The sequence below is a fragment of the Porites lutea genome, chromosome 11 (genome assembly GCF_958299795.1).
Source record: "Porites lutea chromosome 11, jaPorLute2.1, whole genome shotgun sequence".
NCBI lineage: Eukaryota > Metazoa > Cnidaria > Anthozoa > Scleractinia > Poritidae > Porites > Porites lutea.
This window is the reverse complement of record NC_133211.1, coordinates 1,642,587-1,660,721: the sequence shown is the minus strand read 5'-3', so window position 1 is coordinate 1,660,721 and position 18,135 is coordinate 1,642,587.

Genomic DNA, 18,135 nt, shown 5'->3' with positions numbered 1-18,135 from the left:
AGTTCAATCTTTCGCCCCCCAATTTTACTTCGGGACCGGCGAAATTGTACTGCAGTAATGGAAACGACACAGTGTTTGAAAGTTAAACAAGTGGTTTAATGAACGAATGCCTAGAGTTACATTGTTTCTTTGGAATGAAACTGTAAAAACGGCGGTACATGAGGTCAAGGAACTGAAACGAAACGGCGAGTATCATCTTTTGAACTGATCTACCTTAACTGCATAAGCACACTAATGTGGCAACGGAAACGCAATGTAGCACATAGGAGAAATCAAGTCGATTGTTTATAAAGCTATGAAAAGTACTGTTCTATGACGTCAAGTGATAATGAAAGTTTGTAAACGCAAAGGAATACAAACTGAATGAATACAAACTGTGAAAGCATGGCCTATCGATCCTTTAGTCTTTAGGAGTTTTAAGCTAGAGGTGTCAGAAAAGTTACCACAGGGATAACCTGCACCTTGTTCGACCATAGTGGTGGAAAGGAACTCCCCACCCCTGAACCACCCGGCTAAAGAGCACCCACACGCTCTAACCCTTTATGGCTTGAGGCACCCAATCCTAGCGTTCATAGACTAGTTCCTTTTCGACCCTTCGAACGCGCCTCTTCTACAACCTAACATTGCGAAGAAGAATTTTCCAGATTCCTTCTTAATTCAATCCTCGGCCCCCCAATTTACCTTCGGGAACGCGGAAATAATGGTATAGTAATGGAAACGACACTGTTTGAAAGTGGAACAACTGCTTTAATAAGACATTCCTAGAATGACATTATTTTCTTGGTCTGCAAGTATATAACTGGCAAAACATGACTTTGATAAACTGAAACGAAACGCTGAGTATTACGAGTGAAAATTATGTCGCTCAACTGGAGCAAGTGACTGGTGTGGGAACACAAATGCAACGTACAACATAGCACCAATGAAGTGGCTTGTTTGTAAAGGTTCTAAGGCTACTGTTCAACGAGGTGAACTAAAACTGCAAGTTTTTCAACGCAGGGAGGATACGGAACTGGGATGAGAGTTTTCACTTTGACTTGCGGGCGATCTTGTTTAGGTCGGCATACAATTTGTCCTGGTCTTGGATAAGATCTTCCAACCCTGCGCGCCGTTTCTTGGTCTTCTTCTTTTTCGTTGGTGGCTGAACCATGGTTTCTGCCGGCTTGGGATTACGGGGCTGTTCCTTGGATGTGGTTGTTCCATCTGGGGTGCTCCGTTTGATGGTAGAAGGCTCCGTAGTTTTGCTGGTCTTGGCTGCAGTGCCCTTGTTTCTGTTTGCCCTGTAGAAGGGGCTTTCAGGGGGTGTTCGGGGGGTGATGCCCAGCTGGTCGTCGTCCAGATCTGAGTCAGTGGAGACGACTGTGGGGGGCCTGTTACGTTGTTTTGGGTGTGCTGATTTGGTTTGTGCAGTTGTTTTCCGGGTAGGCTGCTGGTTCTGGTCATCCGAATCCGATGATGTGGTCTCCTGAATGTCTCTGGTGCGTCTGTTCTTGGCGGTTGGTGGGCCTTGCAGAGGTCTCTTATTCTTCTGAGGAGGCCGTTCCTGTACTTCCTGCTCTTCGTCGTCGAACGTTGTGGGCAGTTTGGCTGCTGCCCTGCGTCTGTCAGCTGTGCGCCCACGTCTTTCCGGCAGTGCGCGGGCATATAATTGGGTGGCCTCGTGGTCGTCATGTTCTCTTACAGGGCTCAATGAGGGACGTTTTCTCGTCTGTTGGGGTACACGTTTGCCCCGCGCCGTCTCTGGAGATGTTGGAGGCTTTGCAAACTCCGGCAGACTGCAAAGACGTTTCCTTGGTGTACCGGAGGACCCCGAAGTTCCGGGAGTGGCGTCGTCCTCTTCGTAAGTGTCGAGACGTCGGCCTCGGGGCTGTTCCTTCTGCTTAGCTGGGCTGTCTGTTCCAGCACTATACAAGGACCTGTCCCATAAGTTGTCAGTACTCCTCTGCACCGTTCGGCGTTTCTGCAAGATTGAATCAATCAGGTACTGATTCACGTTTTGTTTTGTGGGGTTCGTACGCAACGCATCTGTTGCTGCGTTTTTCACAGATTGTTCGGCCAGTGCGTCGGGATTGTGGAGAAGGCAATTGAAGGCAATGATGTGGATCGCCATCATGAGGACAGGCCCGCACGCGTTAAAGGCTTCCATGAACAGGGCTTCTGTTTTGTCGTCTTTGTGGACGGCTTCGATTACATCGAGTATGTCGTCCTTGTCGGGGGCGTCATGACAATATCGATCTTTATTGTCAAGTCTCCTCAGGGCTGGCATAATTGGCGCGCAGAAGCTTTCTAGGTGGTTGACGAAGGACGTTGTGAAGACTGTGCCCTTGAACCGGGAGATCTGGTCCCAGTTATCCTTCAGGGTGGCCGCCATCTCCGACATGGCTATATTTGGCCTACTTAGCCATTCACAGTTCCAGTGTTTTAGCCTTGCTAGGATTTTGTCGTCCGGTAGGTCCTGTAGAGCCTCACCATAATTGAGGAGGAAGCTCCTTGGGAAATGTTTGTTATAGTTGGGTTTCGGCGTGCTTCCGGCCGACCGGGAGTCCTGAGACATATCTGCAAGGGAAAAGGACATTAGTTGCTAAGAGGTACATGTAATGCTTAAGTGTGAGGCGGGTTAGTCATCGGCGATGCTATGAGACGGGGTTGAGTGGTGTTAGAAGTTGGCAGTGCGTTTGGCTTCACCCGTATGTGGAACGATTGAAATGGTGGAGTTCACGGGTTACTGGGGACTCTCACCGTGACGAGGTAGCACTGTTTGAGAGTCGAGAGATGAAGAATGAGGAAAGAAAGACATAGGAGTAACGGCGTGGGTTCAGAAGAAGCTCCCTTACGGCACTCCCCAAGGGTTGGTTACCTCAGCTCATGTTCTCCGACGCAGGAGCTTCATCAGAACGTATTGTTGCCGTTACAGTAGAAAAAAGAGAGGCAAGATCGCCGAATATGACGTGTGGTAATCCTGCAACAAGTGGAGTTGGTGACGGGTATAGTGTCGTGAAGAGAATCTAGTGGTATCCAATGGAAAAACGGTGATATTTTAAAGTTGGACAGGGGTTAGTTGGTTTGCCCTGATAGGTTGCAGCAAGGAAATACTGGATCTTGTTCGCACTCGGGAGAGGCCAACGTACCCCGTTCCAGGAGGGACTGTGTCGCAGTCCAGCCAGATGACAAGGTGACGTATGTTTCTGCCTTGTGATTTTGTGATTGTCTGTGCGTAGGCCGGCGAGAATGGATATCGTGTGGTGTGTCTCTCGTTGTGGACGTGGGTCACTGGGTAGACAAATACGCGTTGTCCCTCCGGAAGAGAAAGAATGATAGTGTTATTCTCACAGCCGAGAATAGTGGCTTGTTGCCCATTGACAATGCGCGCCGCTTTGTCCCTATTCTCGGTGAAGATCACTTCCATGTGTTTGTGTGGGAAGATCGGATTGGACTCCACTGCCGAGGCACAAGGTATGGTGTTGAGGGGGCGTCCCGGAAAGAGATGACGAACTATTATGTCGTTAATTCTATGGGCTGCTTTCCTGGACACCGTCATAATGGTCGCATCGCTGTGCTTCTGATAGGCGCACCAGATCTCGTGGTCGGACAATTCTCCCTCAGGGCACAGCACTATTCTGGTTTGCATGGCATCCACCTGCTGCTGGCTAGGAACGATGAAGCGTATGAAATCGAGAAATTTCGCGTACTCTTGGTCGATGATGCGGAATTGCTGATACAGGGTGTGGATGACAGCGTTTGAGGATGTGAAGGTGTGGTCGTTGATGATGGAGGTGCTCGAGGTGGTGCGGCCGTCAATGGTTTCCAGAGGCTGTTGCTGACATTTATCTCCAGCTAGTACTACCACTGGGCGGGTGTTCATACGATTGAATGTGCGGGCCATAGTCTCAAAGATGGCGAATGAGATCATGGAGGCCTCATCTACAATGACCAGGTCATATTTGTTTAGCGCGTAATTTATGTCGTTAGGATGAGGGCCGTGGATAGGAATATTGAAGGCACCGTGGAGCGTGTCAGTGTCAATGTCCTCCAAGAAGATGGCGTTGTAGCCCTGTGCCAGCAGGGCCACGGGAGCTGCAACGAGGACAGCCATCTCACTACGAATGGCGTGATCGATGGCCCTGATCAGAACTTGCGACTTCCCAGTTCCGGGCTTTCCTAAGAGCACGCGAAATTTCTCCCAAGTGGCAGAGTCGTGGGTAGCTGACTGATGGTCGTCGAGTGTGCTTTGGCGGGTGGACAGAGCGGCTGTGATGTCTGTGAAGATTGCGGTTTGATGCGGCGATAGTGGATAGAGTCTCTCAACAGATATGGAGGAGGCATCGCAGATGTCTGCAGATACCACACCAATTCGCCAAAGATGGAGGATGTCGTAGAGAGAGTGGACGTATGAGACGATGGTATTAATAAAATAGTCCTTGTGTCCCTGCTTTTCAAAGAAAGTGGTAATGGCGTCAGAAGTGTTCCAACATTGAGGTGTGACAGCTGCAGACTGCGCAAAATAAGCGATGCTCGAGGGCATGGTCGATGCTTGTGGGTGGTGCAGGTCGTCAACGTGGCCATGTGGATGGTGCATAGTCAGGTGTTGGTAAAAAAAGATGGGGTTGAAGACCGACACGTATTTAACGCCGACCAAGACACGATCGTCAGCATACGGTTTGGCTTTGGAGCTGGAGGTTTGATGACACCTTAGCCACTGCAACAGAGATTGGTGGTCTTCTCCGCGGGGACTCTAGGTACATATTGTAGACCTTGTGCGTAGTGGTCTGATCCGGAAATGGTGGGCGAAAGAGGATAGTCATCTTGTCTGTCCAGCAGACTTTGATATTCGATAGCTGGAACACCATTTCCGGCTCAAGAGGTCTGACTGTGCGCAGGAAAGAGTGGGCTGCCTGGTAACCTGTCACGTCTTTGCAGTATAGACCTTCAGATGTTGCGGAGTCGTGCATCTTAGTGACGTAAGAGCTGACGTATTTTAATAACATTGCTTTGCCGTCTGCGAGCTGGACGTCAGTGCGGCACTTCAGGGAGCCCAGAAGAGTTGTTATAAATGCGCGTATGTTGCGTTCTGCATCGTCTTGCGTGTATTGGAACTTTAGGGTGGTGTTTCCGTTTGCATCGGTCATGAACGCATCGGGAGCGTTGTTCACAGGGAGAACGCAGAGTTCAAAGCTTACTGTATCCGCTGGCACAGCCTCCAGTTCAGTTCCTAACATCAACAGATGTAATTGTCCGAAGACAATGTCCACATAAATCCATAAATAAGGGAAAAATCATAACCCAAAGCGGGCAAGCTAAGCATAGCCCCAAAAACTCCTGTCGCCTTCAACAAACTCGTGGGCTCCTCTCTTATGCCCAAATATGGTTAAAGCAGTCAGTGTGCTATATTTGGCAAAACTTACAGATACATGTACATGTAACACTTTCAGTCCAGCATGGTCATTTTCGGTAACAACTATCCTCACCGTCTTACCATACTGTTTGTACATTTCGAAGTGTCTACGTTGAAATGCGAGAATGATGCAAGTGACATAACGTTTTTTAAGGAGGCTCTCACCCGCCGTGAAGGTTGCTAAGATGGACAAATAGCACCAGTTACCTTTCAAACCGTCCCTGTTGCGGTAATATTGTCGTAAGAGCAAGTGTGACATCCCCGAACTGTATGAGGACTCCAAGGCACCTAAAAACTTCACCGGCGAAAAATGTCTGATTGGTCGACGCGCGACCACGTGACATTGCCAAATTCAAAATGGCGACTATACCCCCATCGTTTGGTTATTCCAGTGGAAAGATTAATTGTGGCTTAATATGAGTTGCAAATGCATATACGGATATTTTTAGAGTAGCCTAGACTTTTTATTATCCTTTTTCACCCATTCCTATGGGATCCGTTCACTGCGATGCTCGCGTTTTGGCCGGTTTACCCGATTCAACTTTGGACTCTTCACGATCACGAAGGACAACAATATATTTTTGACGAAAGCCGGGTCACTAGAAAGAACCGCCTTTGTTCACAGCTCTATGCAGCGGAGAAATAAGACACTAAGGGTCCTTTGAAATTGCTTAGACACCTGGAAGTTATTTTATTATTTTTGTTACCGAAAAGATAAAGCAAAATCATGTTTTCTCCAGCAAGACTTTCTAATTTATAAAAAAAAGCTTGAACATGAGGTAAATGAACTGTAGTGTCTGCATTCATGTTCTTTTCATTGCAATTTTAATATTAAAACTTTCAAGCCATCTATGACCAAGCAGGTTTTTTTTTTTCTTTTTCTTTTCAATGGTTACTGTGCTTGATCTGAATAAGATAATGAAATTTTGAAAATTAGGGAAATACTATATACAAAAGAAGAGAACTTTGATTGCAAATATGTTAGTTGGAAAAAATACTGATTATACTATATGATCTTTTTACTATATAGGTTAGAAAAGTGATGCATAGTCAAAAGTGCTACAAAGGAGCAAAAACGCAGATCTTTCCATTAATAAATTTTATTGACACGGTCAGGGACATATACTTTGCTTGAGTACACATTTGTTCGTCAAAAATCTTGTTTGTGAAGCTGCACTTTGTTTGATTCAGGATCAATCAATCTTTTCTGAAGAGAAATGAACAATAAAGTATGTTAACATGTCACTACTTCAACACTGCCTTAGCCAACAACTAAGAAGAAACTCAACTTCATATAAAAAACAAAGTGAAAAATACTTCACTGTAAAACAACAACCCCTTCAATTATATATCACATTAAATTCATGCAAAATGTAGACCTGATGAGAAGTTTATAGGAAAAGAAACAAACAATAATTACGATGAAACTATAATGTCATAATTGCTGCGGAGCGACCGAAGGGAGCGAGCAGCAACATAATCAGTCCCCTTTTGTTCTTCTTTTGTCTGCTGTTGGAGGCTTGATTGTCGTCGGACAAGTCGTCTTCTTCCTGGAGAGGGCTGGGCTGTCTCCTGTTTTTGGCAGGAGAGTGGCCGTTCAGTGGCCTCTTGTTCTTCTTTTGTCTGCTGTTGAACGCTTGGTCGTCTTCTTGTTCCAGAGGGGTGGCCCGATATCTCTTTTTTTGTGTTGCCCTGGCCAGCGGTTGGTCCTCTTCGTCATCTGTGGGTGATAGGGCAGTGATGCCACTGACTTCGAAGACCTTTGAGGTCTTGTCCATTTGGACCCTCTCTCTGTTGACGTAGAGGGCAGAGGGACACGTCTTCTTGATGTTGATGGTCCAGATTCACCACTTCTTGGATTTCCATGACCCAGGGTTCTGCGCGATCTGCTGGGTCGCTGCTGCTGGGTGTCGTCTTCGTCCTCTTCCAAGTATGCGGCAGAGTCCCAATCATTTGTGGTTCGTTTCACCGTCCGCCGTCTCATCAAGATTTGATCGATGAGGTACTTCATCATATTCTAAAAAGTCGGATCCGCCTTGAACTTCTCGGCGGTTGGAGCACGGAGGCTGCGTTCGGCCAAGGCGTCTGGGTTATGGATGAGACAATTAATAACCAAGACGTGAATGGACATCATTAGGACTGGGCCAACGGCGTTGAAGGCATCAGTAAAAAGGTCCTCGACCCAAGGATCAAAATTGATGGCCTTCAGTATCTGGAGCACATCGTTGGCATCTGGAGGATCTGTGTCCAGTTTGTCTTTATTATCTACACGTCTCAAGGCTTCGGTTATTGGATCGACAAACCTGCGGAGATCGTCAACAAAGTCTTCTGTAAAGACGGTTCCCCGATATGCCATGATGTTCGACCAGTTGTCTTTAAGGGTACTGGCCATTTCAGAAATTGCAATGTTGGGCCTTGACAGCCACTCACACTTCCAGTCAAAGAGGCGACAGAGGATCTTGTCGTTGCTGAGGTTCGAGAGCGCTTCCCCGTAGTTCAACATGAAACTATGGGGGAAGTGCTTATTATAGTTGGGCTTTGGTGTCGCCTCATTGTTCCCAGCAGAATGAGACATACCTGTAAAATGAAGAATGGTTAGTTGTGGAAGTTTGTGTCTTTGCAAAACAGAGAGTTACTGAGGGTTGGTCATCCTAAAAGGCTTGGACCGTCAATTTGCGGACGTCACTCTGGAAGGGCAGTATGGGAAACGGGAAAGAGAAGGCATGGACAAATGGTTGTTGTATAGTGCTTTGGCTTTACCCATGGAACCCCGTTTTGAGCGATAGGCCCTTTTGGGGATGAAGATGGGTTACTGGGGACTCACCACGACGAGGTAGCACTACGAGAGAGTCGAAAGATGTGAATACATGAATTGTGTAGAAGAGACAGCAAGGGAGGTTCACAGGTGGCTCTCTTACGGCACTCCCCAAGGGTTGGTTACCTCAGGTCGTGTTCTCCGACACAAGAGCGAACCTGTGGTGCCTAGTGTTGTTGTTGTCTGTTTCTTAGAAAGGATATAGACCATTGGACTAGCAAAGGGAGGAGGATGGTGATTTACTACTTTGGAAAAACTGAAATAGGAAAGAAGAGGAGAGCTGAAGAGACTAGAGAGTATTATGAGCGATTGGTCAATATGGAACCCCATTTGAGGTATAGCCCCTGTTGGGATGAAGACGACTTACTGGGGACTGTCACTTCGAGGAGGTAGCACTACGGGACAGTGGAAAGATATGAATAGATGAGTGGTGTCGAACAGACACTAAGGCAGGTTCACAGGTGGCTCTCTTACGGCACTTTCCAAGGGTTGGTTACTTCAGCTTGTGTTCTCCGACACAAGAGCGTACCTGTCGTACCTAGTGTTCTTGTTGTTGTCTGTTCTTAGAAAGGATATAGACCGTTGGACTAGCAAAGGGATGAGGATGTTGATTGACGAGTTAGGGAGAAGTGAAAGAGGATAGAATAGGAGAGTTGAAGAGAAGACAGAGTATTCTGAGGGAGTTGTCAATATGGTGGCCTCTTCAGAGCTGCACCGGTATTAGCTGATCTGCATAGATTGGTTGCAGCAAAGAGATGGCCGATTTCCTCCTTACTCTGGCTGGAACCAAGGCGGAGTCCAGCCAGATGATTAGATGCTGAATGTTTTGGCCCTGAGCTTTGATGATTGTTTGGGCATATGATGGGGTGAAAGGGTAACGTGTGACCGGCACGTCGTCCTCGATATGTGTGACCGGGTACACGAAAACTTGTTGTCCCTCAGGCAAACGGAGAATGATGGTGTTATTTTGAGATGATATGATTGTCGCTTGTTGACCGTTCACCACACGGGCAGCCTTATCGCGGTTCTCCGTGAAGATCACACGCATGTTCCTGTGCGGGTAGATGGGCTGAGAATCCGCAACACAGGCGCAGGGGATGTTGGTGAGAGGGCGTCCCTGAAAGAGTTGCCCACGACGATGGTGTTTATGCGTTGTCCTCCTTTGCGGGAGACTGTCATGACCGTGCTATTGGGATGGCTCTGGAAGGCTGTCCAGATTTGACGGTCTGTCAGCTGACCTTCAGGGCAAAGAACAATCCCGTCCTGCATTTTGTCCACCTGCTCCTGGGTTGGGCGTATGAACCGGATGAGGTCCAGAAACGCGGCATATTCGGAATCGACGATTCGGAATTGCTGGTGTAAGCGATGGATGACTGCGTTCTTTGAAGAGAAGGTGGCGTTGTCGTTTATTATGGAGGTGGTGGAGGTGATATGGTCATTGACGGTGGTCTACAGAGGTTGCTGTTGACACTTGTCACCTGCCAGGACCACAACGGGGCGAACGTTCATCCGATTGAAGGTGGATGCCATCACTCCAAAGATGGGTGCGGAGATCATGGACGCCTCGTCAACAACAATCATGTCATAGTGGTTAATACGATGGTTGATCTCGTTGGGCAGAGGGCCGTCAATCGGTATGCTAAAAGCGCCATGAAGAGTGTCGGTGGTCACGTCCTCATAGAAAATGGAGTTGTAGTCTTGGGCCAGCAAGGCTACAGGAGCGGCGACTAGGACTGACAGTTCATGGCGAATGGCATAATCAATGGCACGGATGAGGACCTGAGATTTCCCTGTGCCAGGCTTCCCTAAAAGAAGGCGGTATTTTTGCCAGGTGGAGTCAGAGGCGTCAGAATGGTTGTCCTGGGACAGAAGAGATTGGCGGCAGGAAAGGGTGGCGGTGATGTCTGCAAGTATGGCGGATTGATGAGGTGACAGCGGGTACAGCGATTGTAAAGAGAGAGAGGAGAGGTCCCTGATTTGATTAGTGAGAACACGAATGCACCAAAGGTGAAGGATGTCATGAAGTGACTGAACGTAAGAGACGATTGTATTTAAGAAGTATACTTTATGGCCCTCCTGTTCAAACTCAGTAGTGATGGTGTCGGCGGTGTCCCAATATTGAGGGGTTAAGGCAATGGACTGAGCAAAATGCTTGATGGTATCAGGCATCGTGTCTTCCTCAGTATGTCTCAATGCGTTGACTTGGCGATGGGGGAAATTCATCGTCAAATGCTGATAGAAGAATATGGGGTTGAATATGGACACGTACTTTACACCCACTAGGACCCTGTCGTCTGCGTATGGTTTGGGCTTGGACCCAGATGTCTGGTGGCACCTTAACCACTGTAACAGAGTCTGGTCGTCTTCAGTTTGGGGACGCTCCAGGTACATTTTGTACACCTTGTTGGCCTCTGTCTGATCCGGAAATGGTGGCCTGAACAACACTGTGAACTTGTCCTTCCAGCAGACCTTGATGTTCGACAGCTGAAATACCATCTCCGGTTCAAGGGGTGTTACGGTGCGGAGGAATGAATGGGCGGCCTGGTAGCCAGTGACATCTGTGCAGTACAGACCCTCAGACGTGGCGCTCTCATGCATTTTTGTCACGTAACTGCTAACGTATTTTAGTAGAAGAGCCTTTCCATCTCCCAGTTGAACGTCTGTTCTGTAGTGGAGGGATCCCAGCAACGTGGTCACATACGCCCTGATATGGTGCTTTGCGTCGTCTTCAGTGTACTGGAATTGGATGGTGTGTCGTCCATTACGCTGAGTGATGAAAGAGTCTGGATACTCCCGTACGGGTAGGCACGACTTGTCGGATTTCTGGATTGATGCTACGGTAAAGGCGTCTTCGGCATTGGCCCAGGGCACTGAAGCATGGAGAAGATTTGCGTGCCGCGTTTCTGGAACTCAAAACGGTAGAAAAAGGTCTCCAAGTTCTTGGAAGTTGGGTCTGGAAGGTTGGTGAAGACATTGGTTCGCCATGTATTGCAATTCCCTCCGGTCAAGTAACCCCGGGCGATTTGTTCCAGAACGTGGGTGATATGAATGGTTTCAAGGGTCGGGATATCGGTGACGTCCTTGAAGTACCGGGATCTGATTTTCTCCAGGAAGGGCGGAAAAGGAAATGTCCATTCATAGGGACTGATGGTGATAAAGAAGGAAGGGTAATCATACTGGCGGACTGCATCTATCAGATAAAGGTTCTTGTGCTGCCAGAAGGTCTTGGAAAATGACTTATTTTCTAAGCTTCGATTCGGCGAGCATCCGGACGCCTTGGAGGCATTGACAACACCAGTGATCATCTTGAATAACCACCGATCGTACTGGTACTGTAGAATTTCAAAATTTAGGGCGAAGTCGTGCACTGGTGACAACAGCTTGTGCATGAACGCTATCTTACCACTGGCGCGATTGTCCTGTCCTTCTAGTATACTCTCACATAGCGAAGTCTTGTGGTACAGGGCAGGCCAGAGAGCGCACTCTACACCGCAGTAAAGTGGTGAAGAAAAGATTTCGTATAATAATGGTGGGCGTTCGCCTCTGAAATGCATTAGTATGAAACGCGAATAACGGCTGTCTTCCTTCATGATCAATAGGTCATACACTTGCTGCACGAATGCTCGTCTTGACGGATCGTCCACGCGACAGATCTTCTGTTGTACCAATTCTCGGGAGCAGGATATGCGGAATGGTCCGGTCCTCTGACGATACCCGTTGAACATACGCACATAGTCCCCACAGTGGATGTCAAATGGACTGAGTACTCGTTGGTCTTCTATGGTCACGTTGCGCAACAGGAGAGGGACATCATCTACGTCAGGGACGACATAGTTGCCGTGGCTACACTTGCAGGTATTGTGCAATGGGGTGGGAGCCCTTCTGCGGAATGCCGGGAGCAGCTTTCGAGGTTCTAATTTACCGCACTTCTGACAAAAGGTGTTTCCCATACAAATCTTTGTAAATTTCGATCCGACTGTTGTTTTTTTGTTGTTTACTGTCAATAACTTGTTGTTGTTTAGACATATTGACCAACAAAGTATATAGTCAGGAAGAAGACATCGAGGGCAACATGTTGATACCTTTCTTTCCTCAAAAGGACCAACCTTGTGGACTCCAGCGCAATTTATTTTTGGCAGAAAAGAAAGACAATCCGCCTACCGCGTAAGAATAAGGATGGTTTTTGACCTGCTTTTTCATTGGTGCGTTTCGATCCGCATATTAATGAGACGGGTCTATATAAACCCCGTTTTTTCCAGGTTCGGCACTCCAAATCTTCTCCTCCCGGCAAAGCCCTGTCCGTTTGGGTAGCGTTTTTTGCTGTGTGAAGTCTTCTTCTGTTCGTCAACTGTTCTTTTAAGAACAAACTCTTCAGCGTGTTGTTCGTCAGCTGTTCTTTTCAGAACAAATTCTTCAGCGAGTGTTACAACTGTTCTTCTTGGAACAAGATCGTCCGTTATTTCTACAACTGTTCTTTCCAGAACTACTTTCTTGGTGTTCGTTTTGCCAAGCATATCCTGTCCCGTTTTTCTCCGTTGGTTGCAGTTGTACTTTCCAGGTAACGTTCTGTTCTGTCCTGATTTCAGCGACATTGAGTGTCTCGAGGGTTGCCCCCCGGGTTTTAACGGTTTCACACCAAATTTGGAATGTGGCCATTTGAGACCAAAAGCTAGCTGGAGTACGAACTCTGGAGACCCGGGGGGGACTCCAAAACAGGGTGCAAACGTCTGAGATGCGGTTTTGCAGGGCCAATAAGTCACGTGATATTTGAGGTACGACCACGAAACTTCGCCAACTTGTAGAACGTCGAACAGTGAACAGCTCCTGTGAGTTTCAGTGTAAGGCGTTGAAAGGGCTCGAAATGCCAGACATAAAACAAAGCCATCTCAGTCGTTTTCGATGCGTCAAAAAAGTTACCACAACTATATGACGTTAATAATAATAATAACTTTATTAATCTCCTTAAAAAGGCTTTTCAGCTTAATTTACAATGTCAAATATCTAAAACTTAGTTTTCCAAAAATACCCTTAAAAAATGCTGTTTTATTTTAACCTTAAATACATCTAAATTAGTGATAGACTGAAACTCGTCTGGGAGACTATTCCACAGCCTTTGGCCTCTGAAGGTAAACGCGCGCTGACCTGCAGCCGTCCTACAGAGTGGTATATGTAGGCGGTCCCTATTCCTAGTGTTGCAGTTGTGCACCTCCGATCTGGTTTTAAACTTCTGACAAAGATATGGAGGTGCAAGTCCATTTAAGCATTTAAATACCATGGACGACTTAAGGTCGAAATCTCTAGAGCATCTCTTAGTGAAACGCTGAAACTTACGGAGGTTCGATATCCTGTGCTGAGGGACCTGGCATGCAATGATGAGGGGTAATAACCTGCACCTTGTTCGACTATAGCCTATCTGCGAACCTACCCACCCCTGTCCACCCTGTTTTAGGGTCTTTTAAAACCGTTTCTTGCCCTTACGGGGATCAGGGACCCCTTGGACCGGTCATCAAGCAATGGCACAGGACCCAAAACACCTTTTCGGGGATGACCCAACGGAGGGCGATCATTCGCTTTTGGCAGGAAGTAACCAACCCCACGGACAAGTGAAAACCAAGTTTGGGAAGAATAGAGGCCACACTCTCATTTTTGTCAAACACGCATAACTTTTATTGGGACTGCCCTAGTACAGCAATCGAGGCCAAGTGCCCAACTGAAATGTCGAACGGGTTTTTCCCTATCTGATAGTCTTGCAAAATCATTCGAAAATGTTTAACTTCTAGAAATGTTCATGAAATGTTCAGGAAACTTAATGTTCAACAAATGTTTAAGAATGTGCCACTTTGGTCTTGTTCAACTTGTTATACAGTCTGTCCTGGTCTTTTGCCAAATCGGCGAGCCAGGCCCCCATGTACTTCTCTTTCTCTTTGTTTTTTTTTTGTTGTTTGTTTTTTCGGTGGGCTCGCCTGCACCACTTCTTCTGCCTCCTCTTCGACTTGTTCCTGGCGGTGGCGTTTCTTATGATTCTTCTTCTGGCCTTTGCCGGTCACGTTTTCCTCTGCAGCTTGTGAGGCCACTGGCTCCACTGTAGTCACTGTGGCAGTCGGCCCCCGTTTTGCTCTCTTCCTTGGAGGTCTGACCATGTCTTCTACCTCGTCCTCCGTCTGCTGGTGGTCGTCAACGTCAATTGCAGAATCCAGGCTGCTCAAGGTCGATCGTCGCCACCGCGAGCCCCTGCTGGTAAAGGACGATCTGGGCGTCAAAGTTCTTCTGCGATATAAAGTTGGGGCGGGCTCGTCATCCTCATCATCGTCCACTTCCTCCTGCTCCTGGACGGCGAGGGTTCGGCGTTGGCAACCTTCCCGCCAAGACTGCGTAGTGGAAGGCGGACGCTGACCAAGTCTAGGGCGGCTTGGTCTGGTGGGGGCTTCAGGCTCGTCCTCTTCGGGGCCGAGCAATGATCCTGCCTGTCGCGTGTGGGAGTTTGGACAGGCTGGTTGGCTGTGGGAGAGCGTCCCGGTCTGCGAGGCGGCTGCAGTCATACAATGATCTGTGTTGAACTGTTCTGCGTTTCATCAGGATGGGGTTAAAGAGATAGTTCATCATACTATCTTTAGTCGGATTTGCCTTAAAGTCCTCCATGGCTGGACTCCTGACTGCCTCCTGCGCGAAGTTGTTTACGTTGTGGAGGAGTGCATTGACGGCCAGCATCTGAATGCTGGTCATCAACACAGGTCCCGCCACATTGAAGGCAGTCACCATGAGCTGTTTGACATCAGGATTACATTCACGACTTCCAGGGCGCCATCATGGGTCGGCGGATCGTGCGTACTATTGTCCTTCTTGTCAAGACGCGCGTAGGTGTCCATGAGGGGGAGCACCACATCGCCAAGATCCTGTACAAACTTACGGGTGAATACTGTGCTGCTCTGTTTTTCTATCAGGGGCCAGTTGTCCTTGATGGTTTGTGCCATCTCGGAAATGGCAATATTGGGCCTGGAGAGCCACTCACAATTGAAATCTTTTAGTCGCGACAAGATTTTCTCGTCCGACAGGTCCTGTAGGGCGGCGCCATAGTTGAGCATGAAACTCCGACGGAAATGCCGGTTGTAGTTGGGCTTCTTGGCATGGGACTGCTGTGCCATATCTGCAAGAAAATGAACAAGCATGCGTTAACAAGTGTGGAGTCAGTGTTTGCGCGTGTTTGACGGGTTGGTCAGTAGGACTTTTGTCGTGGAGTGATGTGCTATAGTCATGGCAAGTGTCTATGAGTTGAAGTGGGTTAAGTGCTTTTAGCTTCAGCAGTAGTGGCGGTAAGAGGCCAGAGGCACTGCTTACTAGGGACTCACACCACGATGAGGTAGCACTTTACGAGAGTCGAAAAGGAAGGCTCGCTAGAAAGGGTAATGGACATGCACATTAGCGACAGGTTCCAAAAACAGCTCTCTTACGGCACTCCCCAAGGGTTGGTTACCTCAGCTCGAGTTATCCGACACAAGAGCTTTCCTTGGAAAGAACTACAATGTCTGTGCTTGTCATAGAAGGCTATGATTACGAGCATGGACTGAATATGAGTAGAACAGGAGATGAACATGAGAAAGGTGTATACCAGAAGTAGAGAGAAGTGTTCAAACAAGAGAAGAAAAGTATAGAAGTAGAGACAATTGTTGAGTAAGAGAAGAAGATAAAGAGAAATGAGAAGAATGTGGCAATCTCAGGGGCAGACAAGAGAATGTAAGATGGAGATGATGGTGGTCTAAACCCTGACTGGAGTGACCTGGTGTGAATAGATGGGTTGTAGAAAGGACATGTTAGCGCGTTTTCGAACTCTGGATAAGCCCACGTATGCTGTTCGAGCAGGAACGAGGTCACTGTCCAGCCAGACGATGAGATGCTTGATGTTCTGCCCTTGAGATTTTGTGATGGTTTGGGCGTAGGCCGGCGTGAATGGGTAGTACGTCACTGGCCTCTCATCTTCAATATGGGTCACTGGGTAGACAAAGACCCTCTGTCCCTCGGGCAGGCGGAGAACGATCGTGTTGTTCTGAGCGGAATTGATGGTCGCTTCCTGCCCATTGAAGATGCGGGCGGCCTTGTCGCGATTTTCGGTGAACAAGACCTTCATGTCTTTGAGCGGGTAGATGGGGCTGCTCTCGGCCACAGATGTACACGGTATTCTCGACAGAGGACGTTGATCTGCAGAGATGCGCCACGACGATGTTATTGATGCGTTGCGCACCTTTTTTTGACACGGTCATCACGGTGGAGGCATCTTTGGACATGAAGGCCTGCCAGATGTCGTTGTCGGACAGGTCACCCTCGGAACAGAGGATCATGTTCTCCTGGACGCTGTCCAATTGCAGCTGGGTTGGCTGAGTGTAGCGGATGAGGTCGAGGAACCTGCCATACTGCTCGTCGACTACACGGAACTGCTGGTATAGGAAGTGTTTTATGGCGTTGCCCGAATGAAAGGTGTACGTGTCATTAATGATCGAAGTCGTTGCCGTCACACGGCCACCTTCGGTCTGGAGAGGCTGTTGCTGATGCTTGTCCCCAGCAAAGACTACGACAGGGCGCAGGTTCAGCCTGTTGCACGTGGGAGCCGAGATCATACTGGCTTCATCCACAACCACCAGGTCGTATTTGTTAAGGACGCAGTTGACTTCGTCATCAAAAGGGGCGTCCACTGGGATATTAAACGTACCGTGCAAAGTATCGGTCTCGATGTCGGCCAGAAAGATTTTGTGGTAGCCCTGAGCCAGCAGGGCCACCGGGGCAGCGACAAGAACAGACATTTCATTTTCGACGGCATGATGGATGGCTGTTATTAGCACCCGTGATTTGCCGGTACCTGGTTTACCAAGAAGGACCCTGTACATACGCCAGCTGCTACTCTGCTCGTCCTGATGATGAGTGCCATTCTCTTGCTGGTCTCGACAGGATATTAGTGCACCAGTGATGTCTGCAAGAATGGAACACTGGTGGCTAGACAGGGGATACAGACAATCAATAGAGAAGGCGGACAGGTCAGACACGTCTCCAGTGACAACTCGGATACACCACAGATACAGCACATCATGCAGAGAAGAAACGTACGCGACGTTTGTGCGGACGAAGTACTCCTTGTGCCCCTCGTGTTCAAATTCCTTGACATGCCAACCCCATAACTTCAATCACAATGGAATGGAGAACATCTGGTCCAAGTTTGAGCTTCGGGCCACTTTTCCTGTGGGCGCTACTCAGAGTGGCGACATGAAAAAGTACCGAATTTTTTTTCTCTTTCGGGGTGTAAACCTAAAATCGAAAAAATGTATCTTGGGAAAAACAAAAGCCGAAGCGATAGAATGAATTTCAGAGACAAATAGGAAATACTGACCTTGAAATAACAATGAAAAACAGGAGCAATCCAAAACAACAACAGAATTGTTCCGACAAGAACAGATGTAAACCAGGATACGTCAAGGTAGCAGAACGAACCACACCACGACTTCACAACAGGACTTGAACTTCACAGTACAAGTAGAATTGTTCTAAAAAGAACAGTTTTCCAACAGGATAACGAACGGGACTTGAGAACACCAACAGCGGTTGACGACGAAACAAGAGTTGTTCTTAAAAGAACAGTTTATACCACGAGAACTACAGAATTGTTCTGAAAAGAACAGTTAACGACGACCAGTTGAAGACAGCAACAGAACTTGACTGTAAAACGGAGAGTTGTACTGAAAAGAACAGTTAAACTACGAGAACTGCAGCTGCCAAAAAAAATCGCTATCCAACGGAGCAGGGCTTCGCCAAGGAAGTGGGATTTTCTGGTGCCAACAGACGAAAAACCACCCTTTTTATGCTAGCGGCTCATTAGTATGCGGATCGAAACGCACCAATGAAAAAAAAAGCAAGTGAAAAAAACAACCTGTTTCCTCGGCGGTAC